Here is a 15093-nt window from a genome sequence, read left to right as displayed (position 1 = left end):
ATCGCAGCCATTCTGACTGGCGTGAAATGGTACCTCATAGTGGTTTTGATTTGCATTTCTCTGATAATGAGTGATGTTGAGCATCTTTTCATGTGTTTGTTAGCCATCTGTATGTCTTCTTTGGAGAAATGTCTATTTAGTTCTTTGGCCTATTTTTTGATTGGGTCATTTATTTTTCTGGAGTTGAGCTGGAGGAGTTGCTTGTATATTTTTGAGATTAGTTGTTTGTCAGTTGCTTCATTTGCTATTATTTTCTCCCATTCTGAAGGCTGCCTTTTCACCTTGCTAATAGTTTCCTTTGATGTGCAGAAGATTTTAAGTTTAATTATGTCCCATTTGTTTATTTTTGCTTTTATTTCCAATATTCTGGGAGGTGGGTCATAGAGGATCCTGCTGTGATCCTATGTCAGAGAGTGTTTTGCCTATGTTCTCCTCTAGGAGTTTTATAGTTTCTTTTTTTTTTTCTCTTTAATAGAAAATTATTTAATTAGTATCTGGGAGGTGAGGTCATGGATGGACCTGCTGGTGATTCTATTGTCAGAGAGTATATTGCCTATGTTCTTCCTCTAGGAGTTTTATAGTTTTCTCGGTCTTACGTTATAGACTTATAATCCCATTTTGTGTTTATTTTTGTGTATGGTGTTAGAAAGTGTTCTAGTTTCATTCTTTTACAAGTGATTGACCAGATTTCCCAGCACCACTTGTTAAAGAGATTGTCTTTTCTCCATTGTATATTCTTGCCTCCTTTGTCAAAGATAAGGTGTCCATATGTGCATGGATTTATCTCTGGGCTTTCTGTTTTGTTCCATTGAGTCAGAAGGCTGGTTCCTGTTGGCATTACAGGAAATAAAACAGTGAAAAAAATAAACAAAGCATAGTCTTTATTTTCAAGTAGTTTGTAATCTAAAATGCAGATGAAAAATGTATGCTTGATTGAAATATAAATTTTTTTTAATGAGTGTCCTCAGAGGGTTACAGAGTACTATGAGAGCTTAAAAATATGTGTGTGCATATGTGTCTGTGTGTGTTTCCATTTTGTAGCACCCTAGCATGTTCATTTTGTAATATTTGAGTGGATGCATGCATCTGTGGATTTAGAATACCAATCCTGTGTTTTTTATGTATACATTAATACTTCACACATACGACACTGGGATTTGTCTCTGCTTGATCTGAAAACCACACATCTAGCAAGAAAGATGGCTTGATGGATTTTATGGTGAATCAGAGAGAGGAGAATTTAGTATGCCACTTTTTCTGATTTCTTTCAAGAGGAGCTAGGAAGAAGTAGCTAGGAAGAAGTTATATGATTACTGCTTTCTGGGAATTCTCCATAGATTAATTTCCCTCACAGAGGCAGTACTATTATGGTTCTTCTTCTAAGGGGTTTTGAAAGTTGAATTTTTTAAAAGCCCTTTCCATTTATTTAAATAAAAATTTTGGCAAAGTGTCTATAATAATATACTTTTGGCATTTTGCCACAAGAATATTGTCCTCTTTACTCTTCAGAAATAAGAATATTTAACTATATTTTGTCCTTTTCCCTATTATCATGCATGGTTCCTTGCTATGTCTTATTATTTAATTTTGCAGCTGCTATAAAGCATTAGTTTTTCAAAAGCATTCCATTACCAGGTTGGGCTTCCCAGGTGGCGCTAGTGGTAAGGAATTTGCCTGCCAATGCAATAGACATAAGAAACGTGTGTTCAGTCCCTAGGTCAGGAAGATCCCCTGGAGGAGGGCAAGGCCACCCAGTCCAGTATTCGTGCCTGAAGAATACCATGGACAGAGGAACCTGGCGGACTGCAGGCCACGGGGTCGCAAAGAGTCAAACACGACTCAGCGACTTATCACAGCACATAGCACACCTAACTGGTCATGAATCCAATAGGGACACTTGGCAAATATTTGTCATATCTACCTTAGAAATAAACAGGCATCATTTGTGACAACTGTATGTTATAGTATGTGGGATGCTCCACGTGAATTTTCTCATTTAATCCTTATAAATCTTTTAAAGAGGTATTAACATCCTATTTTAAACATGAAGCTGAGATCCTGAGAGATGAATTTACTTGTTCAAATTCATACAGTTAATAAATGACTACTGATTCTCAATCTGAAGTCCTTGTCCTTTTCACCATGTTGTTCCACTTCAGTCCTTGGGCTAGTCCCTAATATTATAACTCCTTATATAATCACACAGGGGTGGAAACTTCAAAATGCTCTCTTGAAGAATATCACTTTGAATATTCATTCCCAGAAACTTAAAAGCAGTGGCCAAAAGTTGAACTTTTTCCCATCATTTTTAAGGCTCAAGCTTCAATGTTGTTTCCAGAAGAAGTGTAACACATATGGCTTTAGTCACTAAGTATGTTGCTTTGAAGATAAAAAGTAAGAGGAGGAAGACTCCTTCAGGCAAAGAACCTTCTCCACAGTTGTGCATACAGCCGAGCAGATTTAGGTCAAACAGACTGTAGTCTTGCAATGCTCAAATCAAGACTTCTGCCCGACACTAAATGAGACCATCACTCATCTCTGCTGCCTCTGGCCATCAGTCAGAGTCAGTTAGTATTTGTGTGGGAAAAGAAACAGTCTGCACCCTCAGGGAGCTCTTAATCTGTTAGATGAGACCAGCCCTGCCCACGAGTAAGGCAGGGTGTAAAAGAAGACTCAAGCGGGAAATAAGACAGATGTGAGCTAGGGGAAACAGAAAAAGGAATCATCGATGGGGTGTCCTCTAACATTTTATGATTCTAAATGCCATGAAGGTAGGGGCTTTGCTTATTTATTTACTAGTGTCAGCAGCATATAGCACAGCACAGCTTCTGGCATGTAGGACACGCATTATAAAAAATTAGTTATGTGCATGGGTAACACACTCTGGGTACCCATGATGCCTAGGAAAGTGAAGAGGACAATTTCCTAGACAATAATGCATGCATGCAGTGTCCGGGGTCAGCTGCAAAATGTACCTTTTCCACCTCTATCAAGTCTCCAGTAATGATGTAGGGTCTATCTTGGATAAGCATCAATGAGTTCCCTTCACACTTTGTGTTCTCTTCTTCTTCCCTAAGCTCCCTAAAGAAAGTCAAAGAAAGGTAATGCTAAAGAATGCTCAAACTACCACACAATTACACTCATCTCACATGCTAGCAAAGTAATGCTCAAAATTCTCCAAGCCAAGCTTCAACAGTATGTGAACTTTCAGATGTTCAAGCTGGACTTAGAAAAGGCAGAGGAACCAGAGATCAAATTGCCAACATCTGCTGGATCATTGAAAAAGCAAGAGTTCTAAAAAAACATCCACTTTTGCTTTATTGACTATGCCAAAACATTTGACTGTATGGATCACAACAAACTGTGGAATATTCTTAAAGAGATGGGAAAACCAGACCACCTGCTCTGCCTCCTGAGAAATCTGTAAGCAGGTCAGGAGACAACAGTTAGAACTGGACATGGAACAACAGACTGGTTCCAAATCAGAAAAGGAGTATGTCAAGGTTATATATTGTCACCCTGCTTATTTAACTAATATCCAGAGTACATCATGTGAAATGTTGGGCTGTATGAAGCACAAGCTGAAATCAAGATTGCTGGGAGAAATATCAATAACCTCAGATATGCAGATGACACCAGACTCATGGCAGAAAGCAAAAAAGAACTAAAGAGCCTCTTGATGAAAGTGAAAGAGGAGAGTGAAAAAGTTGGTTTAAAACTCAACATTCAGAAAACTAAGATCATGGCATCTCCCATCACTTCATGGCAAATAGATGGGGAAACAATGGAAACAGTGAGAGACTATTTTCTTGGGTTCCAGAATCACTGCAGATGGTGACTGCAGCCATGAAATTAAAAGATGCTTGCTCCTTGGAAGAAAAACTATGACCAATCTAGACAGCATATTAAAAAGCAGAGACAAAGGTCTTTGCTTTTGCTGACAACGGTCTGTCTAGTCAAAGCTATTGGTTTTTCCAACAGTCATGTATGGATATGAGAGTTGGGCCATAAAGAAAGCTGAGCACCAAAGAATTGATGCTTTTGAACTGTGGTGTTGGAGAAGACTCGAGAGTCCCTTGGACAGCAAGGAGATCCAACCAGTCTATCCTAAAGGAAATCAGTCCTGAATATTCACTGAAAGTTGAAGCTGAAACTCCAATACTTTGGCCACCTGATGCGAAGAACCAACTCATTGGAAGAGACCTTGATCCTGGGAAAGATTGAAGGTGGGAGGAGAAGGGGATGACAGAGGATGAGATGGTTGGATGGCATCACCGATATGATGGACCTGAGTTTGAGTAGGCTCCGAAAGTTGGTGATGAGACAGGGAAGCCTGGCGTGCTGCAGTCCATGGGGTTGCAAAGAGTTGGACACAACTGAGTGACTGAACTAACTGAAGCTCCTTGGGTCTCTTCTGCCCTCTCTCCATTATCCTCTTCTATACTGGACAGACAAGGGCAAATATGGGATGCCATATATGTGGTCTCACCTTTTAAAGCTTTCTAATTCTCCTGATGAAACATTGTGAAAGTGAAAGTCACTCAGTTATGTCCAACCCTTTGTCACTCAATGGACTATAGCCCACCAGGCTCCTCTGTCCATGGAATTCTCCAGGCCAGAATACTGGAGTGGGTAGTTTTTCCTTCTCCAGGGGATCTTCCCAACCCAGGGATTGAACCCAGGTCTCTCACATTGCAGGCAGATTCTTTACTGTCTGAGCCACCACATGGTGAAAGATAAATAAACTTTTCTCTTGCCTATTACTGACCACGTTCAAAGCATAACTCAGATATGCTATTGTGGGAATAGTCTTTATTATTATTTTACATTAGTGACATCCCCCCACTGGGATGGAAGAAAAAATAAAAGGCCTTAAGCAGAGTGCTGCATGGTGGATGAGCATGAGAAGAGCCTTTCCCGATCTCCCTAAATAAATGAGCAAAGGTAGAGGCTCACTTGGCAGAGTAGAAGGAAAGGGATCCTGGTGGAAAGGGATACGTAACACATGGAGCATGTCTGTTGAAGAGAGCTGGAATCTAGGGTACACATAATGATGTACTTCAGCTGCCAGTAAGGAGAGCATCGTGTTTTCCATCTTCAGTAGGGCTTGATTGCTGGTGGTGTTTAGCTGTTAAGTCACGTCTGACTCTTTTGTGACCCCATAGACTGTAGGTTGCCAGGCTCCTCTGTCCATGGGATTTCTCAGGCAAGAAGACTGCAGTGGGTTGCCGTTTCCTTCTCCAGAGGATGTTTCCTTCTCTGGAGAATGTTTTAAACTCAGAGATTGAACCCATGTCTCCTGCACTGCAGGTGAATTCTTTACTGCTGAATCACAAGGCAAGCCCAGTAGAGCTTGATGTCCTGCCCCAAATTCCTCTGCCTGACTCTGAGTTCCCCTGCTGTTTCAGAGGACCATTTTGAAAGTGCTGACATTAAGCACCCTCTGCCTGGAGGTTTTCTCAGGGGCCAGAGGAATTTCTCCAAGCCAAATACAGATAGAAACAGGAGAGAATTATTTAGTTCTCTTGAGGTTAACCCTCAACAAATACAGGGCAGAATTTGATGGTAAATGCTCCATTTTCCACCTATAGTGAAATAATTCTAAAGGTGGGTTTGCATTACTTAGAGTGCCCCTGTGAGTGCGTGCTAAGTAGCTTCAATGTCTAACTCTTTGTGATCCTATGGACCAGAGCCTGCCAGGCTCCCCTATCCAAGGGATTCTCCAGGTAAGAATACTGGAGTGGATTGCCATTTCCTTCTCTGGAGGATCTTCCTGGCCTAGGAATTGAACTGGCATCTCTTATGTCTCTTGGATTGGCAGGCAGGTTCTTTACCACTAGCACCAACTGGGAAGTGAATTCTGTAACATGATCATAAGCATATCCCCCACTCCTGCTTTACCTCCCCATTCCTCTTTACAGCTAAATTCTTCCTCAGGCCTGCTTTGGGAGGAGGCCAAACTGATAAGACACCATCTCTTATAACTTGTCTCTATATTCACTCAGCCTTTCCTTTCCTTTCCATCCTATCCCATCACATGTTTGCTCTCCATTTCATCCACCAGTTCTCTGCTCTAGATTCCTAATAGATATTTTTTCCCCATTCCAGTCTCTTTCCTCACCATTTGTTTTCCATGGTATACTAGAGATTACTAACTAATGCTAGTAAAACAAATGCACAAGGGTGATCAGCTTGTAGTTAGATCTATCAGATCAACTGACACATCACAGTTCTTTGCCTCGCTTTACCCATATATATGTTTATCGCTTTCTGTAAGATAAGGAGTTTTGAGTCACAGATACTGCATTTAAAGTGTTTCTATCATTGCAGACTACTACTAAATGGTCTTGAGCTTTGAAATGTTCATTACTAGAAAATAAAAGCTTTTGGGTATTTGATTTCCTGATGTTAAAGTTGACTTTTTAATTTTCTCACTTTCAAACTTTTCTGCCCATGAGTAGGAAAGGATCAACTCTCAGGATGATATTTTGATTTTCATAATATAGTGACTATTTTGGTGCCTTGTAATATCACTTTAGAACCTACAGAGTCCTTCCTGACAATGGTCTCAGTTCAGTCACTCAGTCATGTCTGACTCTTTGTGACCCATGGACTGCAGTACTCCAGGCTTCCCTGCCCATCACCAATTCCCGGAGCTTGCTCAAACTCATGTCCATCGAGTCAGTGATGCCATCCAACCATCTCATCATCTGTCATCCTCTTATCCTCCCACTCTTAATCTTTCCCAGCATCAGGGTCTTTTCCAGTGAGTCAGGTCTTTGCATCAACTGTCCAAAGTACTGGAGCTTCAGCTTCAGCATCAGTCCTTCCAATGACTATTCAGGACTGATTTCCTTTAAGATAGACTGGTTGGATCTCCTTGCTGTCCAAGGGACTCTCAAGAGTCTTCTCCAATACCACAGTTCAAAAGCATCAGTTCTTTGGTGCTCAGCTTTCTTTATGGTCCAACTCTCACATCCATACATGACTGTTGGTAAAACCAAAGCTTTGACTATATGGACCTTTGTCAGCAAAGTAATGTCCTTTGAATATGCTGTCTGCTGCTAAGTCGCTTCAGTCATGTCTGACTCTGTGCAACCCCATAGACGGCAGCCCACCAGGCTCCACTGTCCCTGGGATTCTCCAGGCAAGAACACTGGAGTGGGTTGCCATTTCCTTCTCCAATGCATGAAAGTGAAAAGTGAAAGTGAAGTCCCTCAGTTGTGTCCGACTCTTAGCGACCCAATGGACTGCAGCCTACCAGGCTCCTTGGTCCACAGGATTTGCCAGGCAAGAGTACTGGAGTGGGCTGCCATTGCCTTCCCCAGAATATGCTGTCTAGGTTGGTCATTATTTTTCTTCCAAGGAGCAAGCACTTTTTAATTTCATGGTTGCAGTCACCATCTGCAGTGATTCTGGAGCTCAAGAAAATAATCTTTCACCGTTTCCATTGTTTCCCCATCTATTTGCCATGAAGTGATGGGACCAGATGCTATGATCTTAGTTTTCTGAATGTTGAGTTCTAAGCCAACTTTTTCACTCTTCTCTTTCACCTTCATCAAGAGGCTCTTTAAAAGCTTTTCCCTTCCTGCCATTAGGATAACATCATCTGCATATCTGAGGTTATTGATATTTCTCCTGGCAATCTTGATTCCAACTTGTGCTTCATTTAGTCTGGCATTTTGCATGATGTGCTCTGCATATAAGTTAAATAAGCAGGGTGACAGTATACAGTCTTGACCTATGCCTTTCCCAATTTGGAACCAGTCTGTTGTTCCATGTCCATCTCTAGGTGTTGCTTCTTGACCTGCATACAGATTTCTCAGGGGGCAGGTAAGGTGGTCTAGTATTCCCATCTCTTTAAGAATTTTCCACAGTTTGTTGTGATCCACACAGTCCAAGACTTTGTTGACCTTAGCTTAGTCAATGAAGCAGAAGTAGATGTTTTTCTGGAATTCTCTTGCTTTATCTGTGATCCAGTGGATGCTGGTAATTTGGTCTCTGGTTCCTTTGCCTTTTCTAAATCCAGCTTGAACATTTGGAAGTCCTTGGTTCACATACTGTTGAAACCTAGCTTGGAGAATAATTTTATGCATACATGTAAAGAATCTTCTATTTTTTTTTATTATAGCTTCTAGATATCAATAATTGTAAAATCAACCTAGTTCTTTTTTTACATCACTCTAATAATTTTATTCTTATTTTTACATTTTTTCTCTCTCAAATTTTTGTCTACCTCTTAATAAAATACATTTAACTAAAACACAGTTGTTTATTTAATTACCAGTTTAATTTACCATTATTTTATACTTTCTGATAGTTTACTTATTATATTACCTATAAATTTCACATAGTAATGAGGTATACACACCAAAGGGTTTTTTAGTTAAAGAACTTAGAGTTCTAAAACTGTACTTTAGTAATACAGTTTTATTAACAATTCAAAAATTATTTTAGAATTAATAGATTTTGCAAGGGCATAGCATGAAAAAGGTGTAAATGAAACATACAAATATAAAGGTCATATTTCTCTTAGTATTTTATACCTAGTTTTTTTTTTTTAATCTTAGGTTAGAAAGCTAACTGAATTATTTACAAAAAGAAAAAGATTAACCCAGCAAATATCAAGGAGACCAAGATAAATGGGGAAGCAAGACATGTTTAATCAAGGAGAGTAATGTTTTTCAAAAAGGATTTATTTAATTTCCATCATCCTATTTCTTCTATCACAGTTTTGGTTAGAGATGGTTTATTCAGTAGTGGAATAAGAATCAGATTTAGAGAAAGTTATTTTTCTAGCAAATGGCTTATAGCCACTCAGATTATAAGATCATATACTCACATGTAAGTATTTCAATCTGAACTATATTTTAGGTGAGCTTCATGGAGTCTTAATATTTTGAGTTCACAGGGACACTCCTTAAACAAGTAAGTGTAAAATTCTATTGATGTACACCAAAGCTAACAAAACCCAAATTTCTCAGCTTCACATATTGTATAAATAATAAAATTCACTTGAAAGCATGTTTTCCAATAAGACAATAAGAATTCCAAAAAAATTTGAGTTTCAATTACTCATTAATTCACAAGAACAGTAATTTTTCCTATATATTAACTATTGTTTCGATAACACTGCATTTTGAAAAACATTATATACAGAGAAAGCAATGGCACCCACTCTAGTACTCTTGCCTGGAAAATCCCATGGACGGAGGAGTCTGGTAGGCTGCAGTCCATGGGGTTTCTGGGAGTCAGACACCACTGAGCGACTCCACTTTCACTTTATACTTTCATCCATTGAAGAAGGAAATGGCAACCCACTCCAGTGTTCTTGCCTGGAGAATCCCAGGGATGGGGGAGCTTGGTGGGCTACCATTTATCGGTCGCATAGGTCGGACAGGACTGAAGTGACTTAGCAGCAGCAGGAGTATACTATCTTACTTTCTTTAGCAATTCTAAGCAGTACACTGAAACTTAAATATTTTTTTCAGAAAAAATCAAAGTCAGTTTCCAACAGAGAAAATAGTAGATTTGGGTTAAGGAAGCAAATGGACATTTTTGATCTTTAAATTTTTCCCTGCAGGTAATTACAGTTCAAACCATGGTCTAAGCCTCTGGAAACTATATTAAAGTGAGGATTCTCATTTCAGCTGCTAAAGTGAATATTTTGCATAACATACATTGCCCCAGGTATCAATACTATTTTTGTGAAAAGAAAGTGTTGATACTTTTGCTGTCTGAACCAAGTTCTCTCCAAACAGGAATTTTCAAATGAACAAAAAAGTTTACTTTGATATAAGGAAAGTTTCTTAAATGTACAAATAAATGAAGAACGCTTTCTATGAAGGTTCATGTAAAAAACTTCATCAAATTATTGGGCCACAACTCCCAAAGAGGATGACTTGTCACAGAATCTTGCCCAATGTTAAATCATGTTGGCTAGTGACAGAATGAAACTAATTGGAAACTGCTTCCCTGGCATTCCTAGCCTAGTTTCATTTTAATTATAGACTTTTAAACATTTGTGTTGTGTTTGATAATGTTCTTTGTGCTTTCACAGACCTCATCTCCTTTGATTCTCTCATTTGATCTGTTTCATTCCAGGCATTTCAAAACTAGTTCTGAATCAAAGCCATGATCATTTATTTTGCTGCATTGATTTATCCTGATGAAGGGTCAAGTCAGTGTCCAGGCAGATCAAAGTCTCTTCATTGCTGTGCTTTGATGAGTATATTTGCTTCCTAAAATCTCCCTTATTAGCCTATTTAATTCTTTGAAAATTCCTCACTAAAAGAAAAAAAAAAAACAAACAACAAAAAAAGTCACACATGCACTCAATCTCCAAATATTTACTCAAGTCTAGTTTGACACAATTCACTCCATTTCTGGTCATGGACTAGCTAAGGTATTCAGTCCAACTCTTAGTACTTGTCACTATAGAACATGTTGTGGGTTCCCTTTTTCTCTGCAAGCAAAAGTAACAAACCCAAACCCATCTTTTTCTTAAACAAGAAAATACATTACTCAAGCAAAAAGAGATTTATTATACCAGAAATACTGTACCCCTCAGCAAAAATTAATTCCGATTTTTGCAGATTATCAATGTTGCAACTAAACTCCCATTTTTCTGTTTGCTGCATAATTATCAAGAATGTAGCATCCAATAGCCAAAAAGGCAAGAAATGGATAGTAAGCTGAAGTATCTTTGACTTGTAATTTCTATGATAACTATTTCTTTGATTAGGGAAACTTTCACACAGAGTTGAAAAGCTGTTATTCAAGTAATTCAAACTATTAATTAGGTGTTCATACAGATGCTACAATGGCTCTTCCAGTTGCTATTAAACATAGAAGGAAGGACAAAGTTATTTATTGCTAGGACTTCAGCCTGGAGGAAAAGACTTGAGTTACCTGGGGCCATGTGGAGCACTGTTTGGCAAAACAAGTGGTATGGTTTGTTAGGTGATTTTAAAAATTGTAATACAATCAGAATTAGATTTTATTGCCTCTAAAACATTTATAGCTTCATGTCTGACTCTCTGAGACCCATGGAATTTAGCCTGCCAGACTTCTTTGCCCATGGAATTTTCCAGGCAAGAATACTGGAGCAAGTTGCCATTTCCTACTCCTGGGGATTTTCTTGACCCAGGGATCAAACCCACATCTCTTGTGTCTCTGTCTCCTGCATTGGCAGGCAGGTTCTTTACCACTGCAGTACCTGGGAAGGCCTCAAACATTCACAGTTAAGTGTAGACCATACGTAACTGAGTGGGTTAAATAATTTGCAAGTAAAATACTGTGAAAAGTTGAAAGAAACATACTATTCAGGCTGGGGATATTAATAAAGCTTTAAGGAGAAGGTAGGACTTCCCAGGTGGTGCTAATGATAAAGAACCCACCTGCCAATGCAGGAGACAGAAGAGATGTGGGTTTGATCCCTTGGTCAGGAAGATCCCTTGGAAGAGGGCATGGCCACCCACTTCAGTATTCTTGCCTGGAGAATCCCCATGGCAGAGGATCCTGTCAGGCTACAGTCCATAGGGTCGCAGAGTTGGACATGACTGAAGCGATTGAGCATGCCCACACACAAGGAGGAGGTAAGCTTTGTAAGAATGGAGGGCTTTAGAATATATGGGAATCAGAGGGAAAGATAGTTAAGCCAGACATTTAGAAGGAATGGTTGAAGCAAAGATATTGCAGAAGGGCAAAGATAGAATCAGAAAGCTAAAAAGAGGAATAACAAGTTGCTAAATTTTCCTGGTATATGAGTTATATATGAGTTTGTAACAATGGATATGGTCTTGTGGGTAGGTTAGCTATAGATTTTGAGGGGGTTTATTTGCCAGGATTCAGTTGTATATGGTATAATCCACTCTATCTCTGTTCAGTTCAGTTCATTTCAGTCGCTCAGTCGTGTCTGACTCTTTGCAACCACATGAACCGCAGCACACCAGGCCTCCTTATCCATCACCAACACCTGCAGTTTACTCAAACTCATGTCTATCAAGTCAGTGATACCACCCAGCCATCTCATCCTCTGTCATGCCCTTCTCCTCCTGCCCCTAATCCCTCCCAACTTCAGGGTCTTTTCCAATGAGTCAACTCTTTGCATGAGGTGGCCAAAATATTGGAGTTTCAGCATCAGCATCAGTGCTTCCAAAGAACACCCAAGGCTGATCTCCTTCAGAATGGACTGGTTGGATCTCCTTGCAGTCCAAGGGACTCTCAAGAGTCTTCTCCAACACCAAAGTTCAAAAGCATCAATACTTTGGCGCTCAGCTTTCTTCACAGTCCAACTCTCACATCCATACATGACCACTGGAAAAACCATAGCCTTGACTAGATGGACCTTTGCTGGCAAAGTAATGTCTCTGCTTTTGAATATGCTATCTAGGTTGGTCATAACTCTCCTTCCAAGGATTAAGCGTCTTTAAGTCATCATCTGCAGTGATTTTGGAGCCGCAAAAAATAAAGTCTGACACTGCTTCCACTGTTTCCCCATCTATTTCCCATGAAGTAATGAGACCAGATGCCATGATCTTAGTTTCCTGAATGTTGAGCTTTAGGCCAACTTTTTCACTCTCCTCTTTCACTTTCATCAAGAGGCTTTTTAGTTCTTCTTCACTTTCTGCCATAAAAGTGGTGTCATCTGCATATCTGAGGTTATTGATATTTCTCCCAGCAAACTTGGTTTTGACTGTGCTTCTTCCAGCCCAGCATTTCTCATGATGTACTCTGCATAGAAGTTAAATAAACAGGGTGACAATATACAGCCTTGAAGCATTCCTTTTCCTATTTGGAACCAGTCTGTTGTTCCATGTCTAGTTCTAACTGTTGCTTCCTGACCTGCATATAGGTTTCTCAAGAGGCAGGTCAGGTGGTCTGGTATTCCCATCTCTTGAAGAATTTTCCACAGTTTTTTGTGATCCACACAGTCAAAGGCTTTGGCATAGTCAATAAAGCAGAAATAGATGTTTTTTGGAACTCTCTTGCTTTTTCCAGTACTTTGGCCACCTCATGCGAAAAGTGGACTCATTGGAAAAGACTCTGATGCTGGGAGGGATTGGGGGCAGGAGGAGAAGGGGACGACAGAGGGTGAGATGGCTGGATGGCATCACTGACTCGATCGACGTGAGTCTGGGTGAACTTCGGGAGTTGGTGATGGACAGGGAGGCCTGGTGTGCTGCGATTCATGGGGTCGCAAAGAGTCGGACACGACTGAGCAACTGATTTGATCTGATCTGATCTTGCTTTTTCCATGACCCAGTGGATGTTGGCAATTTGATCTCTGGTTCCTCTGCCTTTTCTAAAACCAGCTTGAACATCTGGTAGTTCACAGTTCACGTATTGCTGAAGCCTGGCTTGGAGAATTTTGAGCATTACTTTACTAGTGTGTGAGATGAGTTGCAATTGTGCCATAGTTTGAGCATTCTTTGGCATTGCCTTTCTTTGGGATTAGAATGAAAATGGACCTTTTCCAGTCCTGTGGCCACTGCTGAGTCTTCCAAATTTGCTGGCATATTGAGTACAGCACTTTCACAGCATCATCTTTGAGGATTTGAAATAGCTTAACTGGAATTCCATCACCTCCACTAGCTTTGTTCATAGTGATGCTTTCTAAGGCCCACTTGACTTCACATTCCAGGATGTCTGGCTCTAGGTGAGTGATCACACCATCATGATTATCTGGGTCATGAAGATCTTTTTTGTACAGTTCTTCTGTGTATTCTTGCCACCTCTTCTTGGTATATTCTGCTTCTGTTAGGTCCATACCATTTCTGTCCTTTATCAAGCCCATCTTTGCATGAAATGTTCCCTTGGTATCTCTAATTTTCTTGAAGAGATCTCTAGTCTTTTCCCTTGTGTTGTTTTCCTCTATTTCTTTGCATTGATCACTGAGGAAGGGTTTCTTATCTCTCCTTGCTATTCTTTGGAACTCTGCATTCAGATGTTTATATCTTTCCTTTTGTCCTTTGCTTTTCGCTTCTCTTCTTTTCACAGCTATTTGTAAGGCCTCCTAAGACAGTCATTTTACTTTTTTGCATTTCTTTTTCTTGGCGATGGTCTTGATCCCTGTTTCCTGTACAGTGTCGCAAACCTCCGTCCATAGTTCATCAGGCGCTCTGTCTATCAGATGTAGTCGCTTAAATCTATTTCTCACTTCCACTGTATAATCATAAAGGATTTTATTTAGGTCATACCTGAATGGTCTAGTGGTTTTCCCTACTTTCTTCAATTTAAGTCTAAATTTGGCAATAAGGAGTTCATGATCTGAGCCACAGTCAGCTCCCAGTCTTGTTTTTGCTGACTGTATGGAGCTTCTCCATCTTTGGCTGCAAAGAATATAATCAATCTGATTTCAGTGTTGACCATCTGGTGATGTCCATGTGTAGTCTTCTCTTCTGTTGTTGGAAGAGGGTGTTTGCTATGACCAGTGCTTTCTTTTGGCGAAACTCTATTAGCCTTTGCCCTACATCATTCCGTACTCCAAGGCCACGTTTGCCCGTTACCTCAGGTGTTTCTTGACTTTCTACTTTTGCATTCCAGTCCACTATAATGAAAAGGACATCTTTTTTGGGTGTTAGTTCTAAAAGGTCTTGTAGGTCTTCATAGAACTGTTCAACTTCAGCTTCTTCAGCATTATTGGTTGGGGCATAGGATTGGATAACTGTGATATTGAATGGTTTGCCTTGGAAATGAACAGAGATCATTCTGTCGCTTTTGAGATCGCATCCAAGTACTGAATTTCAGATTCTTTTGTTGACTTAATGGCTGCTCCATTTATTCTGAGGGATTCCTGCCCACAGTAGTAGATATAATGGTCATCTGAGTTAAATTCACCCATTCCAGTCCATTTTAGTTTGCTGATTCCTAGAATGTTCATGTTCACTTTTGCCATCCCCTGTTTGACCACTTCCAATTTGCCTTGATTCATAGACCTGACATTCCAGGTTCCTGTGCAATATTGCTCTTTACAGCATTGGACCTTGCTTCTATCACCAGTCACATCCACAACTGGGTATTGTTTTTGCTTTGGCTCCATCCCTTCATTCTTTATGGAGTTATTTCTCCACTGATATCCAGTAGCAAATT

This window comes from Bos taurus, chromosome 4 (genome assembly GCF_002263795.3).
Source record: "Bos taurus isolate L1 Dominette 01449 registration number 42190680 breed Hereford chromosome 4, ARS-UCD2.0, whole genome shotgun sequence".
In the NCBI taxonomy this organism is placed as follows: domain Eukaryota; kingdom Metazoa; phylum Chordata; class Mammalia; order Artiodactyla; family Bovidae; genus Bos; species Bos taurus.
This window is presented reverse-complemented; position numbering follows the sequence as displayed.